Source organism: Heteronotia binoei, chromosome 1, assembly GCF_032191835.1.
Source record: "Heteronotia binoei isolate CCM8104 ecotype False Entrance Well chromosome 1, APGP_CSIRO_Hbin_v1, whole genome shotgun sequence".
NCBI classification, from domain to species: Eukaryota; Metazoa; Chordata; class Lepidosauria; order Squamata; family Gekkonidae; genus Heteronotia; species Heteronotia binoei.
In genome coordinates, this window is record NC_083223.1 from 284,348,231 (window position 1) to 284,360,323 (window position 12,093).

Genomic DNA, 12,093 nt, shown 5'->3' on the forward strand with positions numbered 1-12,093 from the left:
GGGCGCGGGGGGGCAGCCTCATGTCGAAGCCAATTGTGACCAACTAGGGAAGAGGTCTAGTAGAAAACGCCTGGGCTCGAGCGGGGCGCCGCGGGCTTTCTGACGGAGACGGCGGCAGCAACAGACGCCACCGACCGGCACGAGCTCCCAGCAGCCGGCCCTTCCAAGGGGGGGGGGGGGGGGATGTCTTGCAGGGCAGCGCGGGGACCAGAAGGGGGATCCGGGTGGGGTGGGGTGGGGGGTGGGAGGCTGGTGGGGGGAGCCAGCCGCGCCCTGGCACTTGGAGGGCGGCCGAATTGCAGAAGGGCAGCCGAGAGCCGGATCCTGCAAGGCGCCTACTCCCCCCCCCCCCGCCCTCTTCCGCCCTGCGCCCGGGGGGTAGCCCCATCTGGAGCTGCTCGGGGCGTCCTTGGCCGGGAGGAGGAGGAGGAGGAGGAGAGCTCGGAGGAAGATTCTGTAGAGCAGGGGTGGCGACGGGTAGCTCTCCAGATGTTTTTTTGCCTACAACTCCCATCAGCCCCAGCCAGCACTGCCAATGACTGCGGCTGATGGGAGTTGTAGGCGAAAAACATCTGGAGAGCTACCCTTGGCCACCCCTGCTAGTAGAGAAGGCCGCGGCCCCCCCTTCCCGCTTCTCGCTTGCCTTGGAAGACCCCGGCTGCCACTTCAGCCGCCCGCTCGCCCCCTCGCCCTTGGCAGCGCAGCGCGGGGCCCCTGGACCAGTGTCTACTCGGCCGAATTGTTAATCCAGCCCTGGGCAGAGCTGTGGAGGGAGGGAGGCTGGCCCTTGGCCCACGCAGCGGCGCTCTCCAGGCAGGGAGAAGCCACGCGCTCCTCGAGAATCCTTTCGGAAGGCAGCCAGAGGCTAGAACGGAACAGGAGCACAGCTGAGACCCGCAAGGTTTTAGGAGGGGGGGGGGGACGAGACTCTGGAGCTTCCTGCTCACTTCTCCAGAGACAGCTAGGAGGGGAGCCCAGCTCTCTTAGACACTGGAAAAGGGGAGGGATTTCAGATCCCAAGTACCCTTTAGCAGGTAAATGGCAATAGCTTAATCTGCAATAGATTAGGCATGATATTTAGAGAAGCAGCAGGTGGTTTTCTGGCTACTGTGCGGCACAGAGTGTTGGACTGGATGGGCCCTTGGCCTGACCCAGCATGGCTTCTCTTAGGTTCTTATGTCTGGGGCAGGGATGCTCTGTATTCTTTGTGCTTGGGAGGGGGGCAACAGTGGGAGGGCTTCTGGTGTCCTGGCCCCACTAGTGGACCTCCAGAAGGCTCCTGGATTTTGCCCCCTGTGTGGCAGAGTGTTGGACTGGATGGGCCATTGGCCTGATCCAACATGGCTTCTCTTATGTTCTTATGTCTGGGGCAGTGATGCTCTGTATTCTTTGTGCTTGGGGGAGGAGCAACAGTGGGAGGGCTTCTGATGTCCTGGCCCCACCGATGGACCTCCTGATGGCATTTGGGTTTTTTGGCCACTGTGTGACGGGAAGTGTTGGACTAGATGGGCCATTGGCCTGATCCAACATGGCTTCTCTTATGTTCTTATGTGCAGAGAAATCAGCACTGGCAATGAGACAGGAAACCTAGATCTTGAGTCAGTCCAGGTGGATGCATGGCCTTGACCGGGGTGGCCAAACTTGCTTAATGTAAGACAATGAATAAAGTCAGATATTGAGAGCCACAAGACATTAATATCAGATGTTTGAGAGCTGTGAGACAGGAGGGAAGGGAAGGAGCGAAAGAAAGCTAACTTTAAATGCATTCTCCAAGCTGCTGGCTGGCTTGGCTAAGTGATCTAAAGAGACAAATCCTTTCTCCAAGCCGGCTGCTGGGGCGGTGGAGGCTTGGAGAGCCACTCAATGTGTGTGAAAGAGCCACATGTGGCTCTCGAGCCACAGTTTGTCCATCCCTGGTCTTCACCTCCACTATCAGCTGCAATTCAGCACTCTCTCTAATTTCCCTTTGAAATTCCCTTGTAAGAGAACTGCTAGGTCAGTAACTGAATGTCCTGGAAGGTTAAAATGCCACGCCCCCCATTTTTTAGAATGTTGTGGTTCCTGAAACCAGAGTTCTGCCCATTCGTTCTTTTGTTTGTCCAATGGAGAGGGCAGGAAGGGCATTGCAGACGCGTGGCAGCACCAATCGCATTAGAGGAAGAGCAGAAGTAGGAAGCTGAGATGGTGCGGCCGACCCAGTGCTGGGTTCAGTGATGGTGGCTGCTGGCCCTGGGGCCCATGTGAGAGCATAATAATGCCAAGGCCTGGAACAAACCAATAAGCCACTTTGCTCTCACATGGAAGGTGGCCTATTGGTTTGTTGCAGGCCTTGGGCATTATTATTATTATTTATTATTTGTTTATTTATATTCCGACCAATCTCCCGTTTGGGGCTCAGAGTGGAGTACATCAGATAAAAATAAAATCACAATAAAATCATAATAAAACCAACGCCAACATTCAGTAAAGTGCAACAAGATGATATCACACAGAAATAGTACCACAATACAGCACCACAATACCAGAGTGCGGTAGGGTCGTAGCGGGAGGGCCAACCGGTCCAGTAGATAGATGCCTGCTGCCTCATTCAAGAACCCGAATGCTAAAAAACTACTGTGTCAAAAATACAAGATACAGTTTACAAATTTCCAAACATTTATGTAATATATTGGTGCAATAGCATCCAAAAATAATTCCGAAAACATGAATCACATAGAGAGCATAAAGCCCCAAACACGAATATGATTCTCAAGGATGTCTCCGAAAATTCCAAAAAGTCTATAAGGAGTATTACAACTCAGAAGTAAATTCCAAACGGAGTCCTTCCACTGATGTCGGCTTCCGAAGGAGAAAGTCTTGCCTTCACACAATCACCGGCTTAAATCGCCTTCTGCTGCATTTGCAGCTTCTTCACAAGCCAACTGACACCATCCTCAGACCGGCTTCTCTTAAACACCCATGTGAAGGCAAGATTTTCTCCTTCGGAAGCCGACATCAGTGGAAGGACTCCGTTTGGAATTTACTTTCCCGGAGTCATCCTGAGAATCGTATTCGTGTTTGGGGCTTTATGCTCTCTCTGTGATTCATGTTTTCGGAATGATTTTTGGATGCTACTGCACAATATATTACATAAATTTTTGGAAAATTTGTAAACTGTATCTTGTATTTTTGACACAGTAGTTTTTTTTTTTAGAATTCTGGATCTACTGTGTTGCCATTGCTTGTTTTGTTTCATTCAATAACCAGGCAGAACAGCTCCGTTTTACAGTCCATACGAGAGCCAGTTTGGTGTAGTGGTTAAGTGTGTGGACTCTTATCTGGGAGGACCGGTTTGATTCCCACTCCTCCGCTTGCAGCTGCTGGAATGGCCTTGGGTCAGCCAGAGCTCTCTTATCTGGGAGGACCGGGTTGGATTCCCCCACTCCTCCCCTTGCAGCTGCTGGAATGGCCTTGGGTCAGCCATAGCTCTCTTATCTGGGAGAACTGGGTTGGATTCCCCACTCCTCCACTTGCACCTGCTGGAATGGCCTTGGGTCAGCCAGCGCTCTCTTATCTGGGAGAACCGGTTGGATTCCCCACTTCTCCACTTGCACCTGCTAGCATGGCCTTTGGGTCAGCCATAGCTCTGGTAGAGGTTGTCCTTGAAAGGGCAGCTGATGTGAGAGCCCTCTCCAGCCCCACCCACCTCACAGGGTGTCTGTTTGTGGGGGAGGAAGGGAAAGACGATTGTGAGCCGCTCTGAGACTCTTTGGAGTGAGAGGGCGGGATATAAATCCATTATCTTCATCTACCTCACAGGGTGTCTGTTGTGGGGGAGGAAGGGAAAGGAGATTGTGAGCCGCTCTGAGACTCTTCGGAGTGGAGGGCGGGATATAAATCCAATATCTTCATCTACCTCACAGGGTGTCTGTTGTGTGTGGGGGGGGAGGTAAAGGAGATTGTGAGCCGCTCTGAGTCTCTTCAGAGTGGAGGGCAGGATATAAATCCAATATCTTCATGTACCTCACAGGGTGCTGTTGTGGGGGAGGAAGGTAAAGGAGATTGTGAGCCGCTCTGAGACTCTTCGGAGTGGAGGGCGGGATATAAATCCAATATCTTCTTCTTCATCTTCTTCTACGAAAGGCTAGCAAGCCAGGTAGGGCTGGATCTCCATAGGGAGCTGATTCCACCAGGTCCTGGCTCCGGTAGAGGCAAGACGGGCATCTCTTGGGCCAGGGACTGTCAGAAGATCCTGCGAGGCCGAGCGAAGCAACCTCCGGGCGTATATGGGAGGAGACAGTCCCAAAGGTATCATCAGATTCTTCCACCTCACTGCTAGTTGATCATTGAGGATGTTGGCTTAGGTTTTGCTGGCTGGTGGAAAGTAAGAAAAGGGCGCCCCCCAGTGTCCGTGTGAGGGAAGCGTCACTATCAAGTGTGGGTTGTGGGTTGAACCCGCTGGAGTGGTGAGCTGTAGGTGCCCCCCCCCCCCCCCCGGTGGTGTCCTTTTGCCATTTCCTTTGGTTTCTCTTGTAGCAAACTGTCCCTGGGTCTCATTCTGCTCTTTCCATATCAGGAGGAGATTGCTCGCTGTGCATCGTTCAAGCGAGTCTCTGTGCCTGAGGGGCTGGAACAGACAGGACTATAGTGTAGGAGGGCTTGGCTAGAGACAAGGATGATGGATCTTTGGGGAGTATCAAACAAAGGGAGTTTTAACTCTCAGACGCCTGGAAGTCTTGTGGGTGTCTCAGGTGCGCTATTGTTACGCTGACTGTGTTTTTAATCGTCAGTCACCCTGAGCAGAACTCTGAAAAGGCCCGCGCAGAAGTAATCTACATAGATAAATGTCTCTTTCCAGAATCAGAGCTTGTTGGTGTTTAAAGTGGTACTGAATTCAAATCATGGGGAAGTTTCTGCAGCCCATTTCCACACATGAAGCCTCTTAAGGGGACAGGTCCCCCCCCCCCCTCCTGCTTGTTGGCAACCCTTTGAACAGATGAACATGTATGAACATGTGAAGCTGCCTTCTTCTACCAGCCCTGTAGCCAAGATTTGAAGAACTGGGGGGGCCCTGTTTTTTTTCAGGGGGCACATAGTGACCCCAACCTCCACGGCCTTCTCTCCTACCACCGCTGAGGAAGAAAGCTGCCAGCTCGCTGCCATTTAACCTCCCCCCTTCCCACAGCTGCCCCAAGGCGATCCCTTTCCACCCTCTTCCAGCAGCTCTGGGGGGGAGCCACTCAGAGGTCTAGATACGTGCCGCACGGTCTCCTGCCCTTACCTGTAGCATGATCCAGCTAGGCAAGCCGGGGTGGGATGGAAGGCGCCACTAAGTCGCAACTGATGTCTGGGGCTACAAGACCTCCAATTTCTTCCAGCCCATAAGCAAGTAGAAGCAATGGTGTATGATAACAGCAGAATGGAGAAGGATGCAGCCCAGGCACTGGAGGCTGGTTAGGGGCCCCAAGTCAGGGGGCCCTGCCTAGCAGTCAGGGGGCTGTGCCCTCACAGGCCCCCTCATAGCTACAGGTCTGTCTTCTACTGAATCAGACCCTCTTGGGTCCATCAGCCAGTCTTGTCTCCTCAGACTGGCAGCCGCTCTCCACAGTCTCCAGCTGAGGTTTTTCATGGCTACTTGCCTGGACCCTTTTGAGTTGGAGATGCGGGGGATTGAACCTGGGACCTCCTGCTTACCAAGCAGATGCTCTGCCACTGAGGCACCATCCCTCCCTGATGTGATGGGCAGTCCTTGCAATGGGCTGGAGAGCCAGCCGAGCCAAAATTCTGCCAGGCGCCCCCCTTGGGCCCCTGCTATGCCAGACCAAGAGAGGCTGGCCTGAGCCAGTGGCCACAAAGAGGTGCTAAGAGATGAGGGGTGTGTGTGGGGGGAGGGGGCAGCAGAACCAGGTCATGGAAGTGGGGTGGAAACCAGAGAATCTTTCTGCACTGCAGCCTAGGAAAGCATTTCTGACTTTGCGAGAAACCTGACGGGCAGGCAGAATGACCAGGGACTGAAATGCTTCTTTGGAGACAGCATGAGCCCCTAAGAACATAAGAGAAGCCATGTTGGATCAGGCCAATGGCAAATCCAGTCCAACACTCTGTGCCACATAAGAACATAAGAGAAGCCCTGTTGGATCAGGCCAATGGCCCCTCCAGTCCAACACTCTGTGTCACATAAGGACATAAGAGAAGCCATGTTGGATCAGGCCAATGGCCCCTCCAGTCCAACACTCTGTGTCACATAAGAACAGAAGAGAAGCCCTGTTGGATCAGGCCAATGGCCCATCCAGTCCAACACTCTGTGTCACATAAGAACAGGAGAGAAGCCCTGTTGGATCAGGCCAATGGCCCCTCCAGTCCAACACTCTGTGTCACATAAGAGGAGCCATGTTGGATCAGGCCAATGGCCCATCCACTCCAACACACTGTGTCACACAGTAGCCAAAACCCAGGGGCCATCAGGAAGTCCACAAGCAGGGCCAGGATGCCAGAAGCCCTCCCTCTCTTGCCACCCCAAGCACCAAGAAGACAGAGCATCACTTGCCACAGATATAAGAACATAAGAGTAGCCATGTTGGATCAGGTCAATGGCCTCTCCAGTCCGACACTCTGTGTCACACAGTGGCCAAATAAACCCCAGGGGCCATCAGGAGGTTCACCAGTGGGGTCAGGACACTAGAAGCCCTCCCACTGTGCCCCCCCAGCATCCAGAATACAGAGCATCACTGCCCCAGACATAAGAACATAAGAGAAGCCATGTTGGACCAGGCCAATGTCCCATCCAGTCCAACACTCTGTGTCACACAGTGGCCAAAACCCAGGAGTCCTCAGAAGGTCCACTAGTGCGGGCCAGGACACTAGAAGCCCTCCCACTGTGCCCCCACCAAGCATTAAGAAGACAGAGCATCACTGTATTCTTTGCATAGTGGCCAGTTTGGAGTAGTGGTGAAGTGTGCGGACTCTTATCTGGGAGAACCGGGTTTGATTCCCCACTCCTCCACTTGCACCTGCTGGAATGGCCTTGGGTTAGCCAGAGCTCTTGCAGAGTTGTCCTTGAAAGGGCAGCTTCTGGGAGAGCTCTCTAAGTCCCACCCACCTCACAGGGTGTTTGTTGTGGGGGAGGAAGGTAAAGGAGATTGTGAGCTGCTCTGAGACTCTGATTCAGAGTGGGGGGCGGAATATAAATCCAATGTCATCTTCTTCTTCTCCCACTCCCCTCCCCAAAATGAGAACATCATGTTTGTGGCTATCTGTGTGGTGAGAAAGGGTGTGTGTGTGTTGGAGTTCTATTTTTGGGTTAGAAAAAGACTGAGGTGTTGGTTTTAAGAAGCACAGCAAAGAGTGTTTTTGTCACGTGGAAAAGCAACCACAGGGGGGAGGGCAGAACTGGTGGGAGTGTCAGCTGCTGCAGGGGGGGGGGGGCTGTTCTCAGCTGCTCCAGCCTTCCAGGAAAGGTGATTCAAACACCCACACCCTCAAAACAGCCCCCCACTCTGGCCGGTTTGGCTGAAGAAGAGCAAAGTGGCCAGAACCCCCCCCCCCCAAGGTTCGAGGGCTGTCCATTTGGCGTGGCTGCAAGTGGTCCCATCCCCTCTTACAGTCCCAATCCTATGTGCTCTCCATTTTGTGTTCAGGAGGGTTTACTCTAGAGTAAAGGTACAGTGCAACCTGAGAAGATCACCTTTGGCCAGTTCTGGGATGGAGACCTTCTGGCCTGGGAGAGTTCCAGCCCAGGTGCAAAATCCAGAGCAGTTTCTGAGAAGGGAGGCTAGGCTCTGTCTGCAGCATCTCTGCTCTCTGGAAGGGGAGGAGTTTTTGGGAGTCACAGCTCCCTTCTGTGCCCCCCCCCCCGCCACAAACTGTGTTAGTCTTGAAGGTGCCCCCGGACTCTTACGCTTTTCTACTGCCACGGACGAACATGGCAACCCATCTCAAGAGCCAGTCTGGTGTAGTGGTTAAGTGTGCAGACTCTTATCTGGGAAAACTGAGTTTGATTCTCCACTCCTCCACTTGCAGCTGCTGGAATGGCCTTGGGTCAGCCATAGCTCTGGCAGAGCTGTTCTTGAAAGGACAGCTTCTGTCAGAACTCTCTCAGCCCCACCTACCTCACAGGGTGTCTGTTGTTGGTGGGGGGGAAGGTAAAGGAGATTGTGAGCCGCTATGAGACTTTGAGATTCAGAGTATAAGGCGGGATATAAATCCAATATCATCTTCTTCTCTGGAGTTATTGATGTGGGGGTGGGGGTGTTTCTAGCTGCTGAAATGCTTGTGCTGCTGATATTGCCTTTAGGGCACGCCTGCATTTTTCCCCTCTTTCCAAAGGATTTCCCACTGGAGGGGCAGCAGGGCTCAATTCTAGGTGGCGCCAAACCATGTGTAAGAAGTGGACGTTGTGATATGCAATATTAAACCATCACACAGTTCCTGGCCTAGAATTAATACAGGGTACCACAACAGAGATGGCCCTGCCCAGCTTCTCAACCAATCTGGACCACGGCAGGGAGGGCACAGGCAACACTGGTAGATCAGCAAAGAACAGGCAGGCCTAGATGGGGAATGGCCCCCAAAGATACTTGATGGAGTGACTGGGGACCTGCTCCAAAAGGCTCAACATAGTTTAGTTTTAGTTTAGTTTATTCGATTTATATTCCACCCCCCACCCCCCCACCCCCGCTGAAGCAGGCTCAGGGCAGCTCACGACACGCAATGAAGTCACAAGAAAACAATTAAATGAGACATTAAATTAAAACAGTTTAAACAATTTGGTGCTGGGAGGTGTGCTTGCTCTTCGTGCCGGATGCCTCCCTGCAGAGTAGTCCATTGGGCTGAGGGTCCAATCAGTGGCATCTTGCTATCCCCTCCCCCCCCCCCAAAAAAAATCTGGCCACCAGTACTTGCGGAAAGTGATATAAACATACCCCAGATCTTTGGACGAGGGAGTGGGTGAGATGAGGGGAACTCTGCCAAGACTAACAACAAGTGTCCACCTCTTAGTTGTGTAAAGCATGCTGCATGGCTGGGGCACTCTGGAAAGATCTTTGCAATGGCCTGTTCTTTGCTCCAGAGTCCGTGGCCAACGTCCAGCCACAGCTGTTGCTTCTGCAGCTGCTCAGTTCTGCTGCTGCCCCGTCCTTTCCCGGATGTTCAGCCAGGCAACGGTGATGACTTGCAGCAAGAGGCCAACCAGCATGGCCCCCCTCACCCAAGAGAGGCACTCGCTGGCTCCTGGAGGGGGCAAGGAGGGAACAGGGTGCTTTAGAGCAGGGTGAGAGCAAGACACAAACAGCCCCACCGGCCAATGCCCCATAACCTGATTTTCCTTGGGGCAGAAATCAATTTCCTCTTTGACAGGTGGGCTAAGGGCCCTAAGTCTCTCCTGGATCCCCCCCATCTCACAAGGCCCATGACCTCCCTCTCCCCCAGGACTAGGTGGACTCTGATGTAGGGTTGCCAGCCTCCAGGTGGGAACTGGAGATCTCCCACTTTGACAACTGATCTCCAGCTGGCAGAGATCAGCTCCCCTGGAGAAAATGGCTGCTTTGGAGGGTGGACTCTGTGGTATTGTCCTCTGCTGAGGCCCCTCCCTTCCCCAAACCCCGCCCTCTTCTGGATCCAGCCCCAAAGTCTCCAGGTATCTTCTACCTTAAACCTGGCAACCCTATCTGAAGAAGAAGATTTATACCCCACCCTTCTCTCTGAATCAGAGTCTCAGATCTCCTTTACCTTCCTCCCTCATAACAGACACCCTCTGGGGTTGGTGGGGCTGAGAAGGCTCTCACAGCAGCTGCCCTTTCGAGGACATCTCCTGCAAGAGCTCTGGCTGACCCAAGGCCATTCCAGCAGCTGCAAGTGGAGGAGCGAGGAATCAAACCTGGTTCTCCCAGGTAAGAGTCTGCGCACTTAACCACTACACCAAACTGGCTCTGTGGGTTGCCAGCCTCCAGGTGGGGCCTGGAGATCTCCTGCTTTTACAACTGACCTCCAGCTGGCAGTAGGGTTGCCAATCCCCAGGTGGGGGCAGGGGATTCCCCGGTTTGGAGACCCTCCCCCCGCTTCAGGGTCGTCAGAAAGCGGGGGGAGGGGAGGGAAATGTCTGCTGGGAACTCTATTATTCCCTATGGAGATTTATTCCCATAGAAAATCATGGAGAATTGATCTGCGGGTATCTGGGGTTCTGGGGGGGCTGTTTTTTGGGGTAGAGGCAGCAAATTTTCATTATAGCATCTAGTACCTCTCCCAAAATACCCCCCCAAGTTTCAAAACGATTGGACCAGGGGGTCCAATTCTATGAGCCCCAAAAGAAGGTGGCCCCTATCCTTCATTATTTCCTGTGGAAGGAAGGAATTGAAAAGGTGTGCCGTCCCTTTAAATGTGACGGCCAGAACTCCCTTTGGAGTTCAATGATGCTTGTCACAGCCTTGATCTTGGCTCCACCCCTAATGTCTCCTGACTCCACCCCCAAAATATCCTGGCTCCACCCCCAAAGTTCCCAGATATTTCTTGAACTGGACTTGGCAACCCTAGCTGGCAGAGATCGGCTCCCCTGGAGAAAATGGCTGCTCGGAAGGGTGGGTTCTAGGGCGTTGCACCATGCTGAGGCCCCTCCCTCCCCAAACCCCTCCCCTCTCCAGGCTCCACCCCCAAAGTTTCCAGGTATTTTCCAACACAGACCTGGCAACCCAAATTCTGAGGCAACTCCTGTTCCTTTAGATTCAGCCCCGGCCAAAAGGAAGTGCTTTCCCACACAGCACAGAATAATTAGCTCAATTAACATGTAATTGACTTAGGAGAAGCCAGGCTTGCCAGCTCAGGTGAAGAATTCATGGAGAAGGGAGAGAGCCAGATGGAAGGTCCAGGCCTAGAACAACCCTTAGGATGGTGCCAGTGGTTTGGGGGTGGTAGAGGCTTCCCTGCCCTCTTTGTGGGACTTCCAGGGGGCACCTGGCTGGCTTCTGCAGGAAGCAGGATCCTGGCACAGTGGGGCCCCTCAGCCTGATGCTCTTAGGACTCGAGTTCAAATTCTTCCGTGACTCACCCTCACTCTGGCAGATGCTGCGCAGGTCAAAGGAGACGTTCTTCTGATCAACGGGGTTGCTGAGCAGGCAGGTGACGGTGGAGTCTGTGGAGTCGGGCCGCCAGGACAAGCGGAGCTCTGCCCCCTCCGCAGAGAGCTGGTGCCACTCGGACCCTTCTTCTAGGGCCCTCAGCCGGTTCCCTCTTTTCCAGGAGATGTTAAAGGCCCTCCTTTCCAACGGCGGGCACCGCAGGGTCACGTTGCATCCCTCTGCAGTCTGGAGACCACCTGGGGCCTGGATCTGAGGATCTGGAAGGGGCTCTGCTCAGAGGGAAGGGGGGGGGGGAAATCTCATCAAGGTGCTTCTTCTCCTTGCAGGACAGTCCCCTGACTTGGACAGACTGAGGCCATATTAATGTGCAGGAATAGGCAAGGGTGGAGAACCAGAGAGGATTGTGAGGCACTCCAAAGGGATCTGTTGAGGCTGTTGAGCAGCAGCAGCAGGCTGAGGGGGGGCTCCATGGCCGTCGGGGCGAGCGGAGGCGTCCAGCCGGTCCCCGCCGAGAGACAGCCGCCGCGTGGCTGCCCGGCCCGACTCAGTTGCGGAGACTCCGCGCCTGCAGGGACCTCCGCGGGTAGGGTGGTCCGACGAGCCCCCGCTGCGTTTCCCTGCCTGCCGGCTGGCTGCACACGCCTCCCCCAGCCTGGCTGCACGCGGTCTTGGGGGGGAAGGCTGCGGCCTCGACCCCTCCCGGCCCCTTTTCCCGGCCTACGGTTGTCAAGTCCAATTCCAGAAATATCTGGGGACTTTGGGCTGGAGCCAGGAGCAAGGTTGTGCAAGCACGTTGAAAGGAACCGGACACCTTTTGAAAAGTCTTCCCTTCAGAGGGAATAATGAAGGGTTATGGATTGTGAGGAATTCCAAAGGGACCTGTGAGGCTGGGTGAGTGGGCGTTCACGTGGCAGATGCGGTTCAATGTGGCCAAGTGCAAAGTAATGCACATTTGGGGCCAAGAATCCCAGCTACAAATACAAGTTGATGGGGTGTGAACTGGCAGAGACTGACCAAGAGAGAGATCTTGGGGTCGTGGTAGATA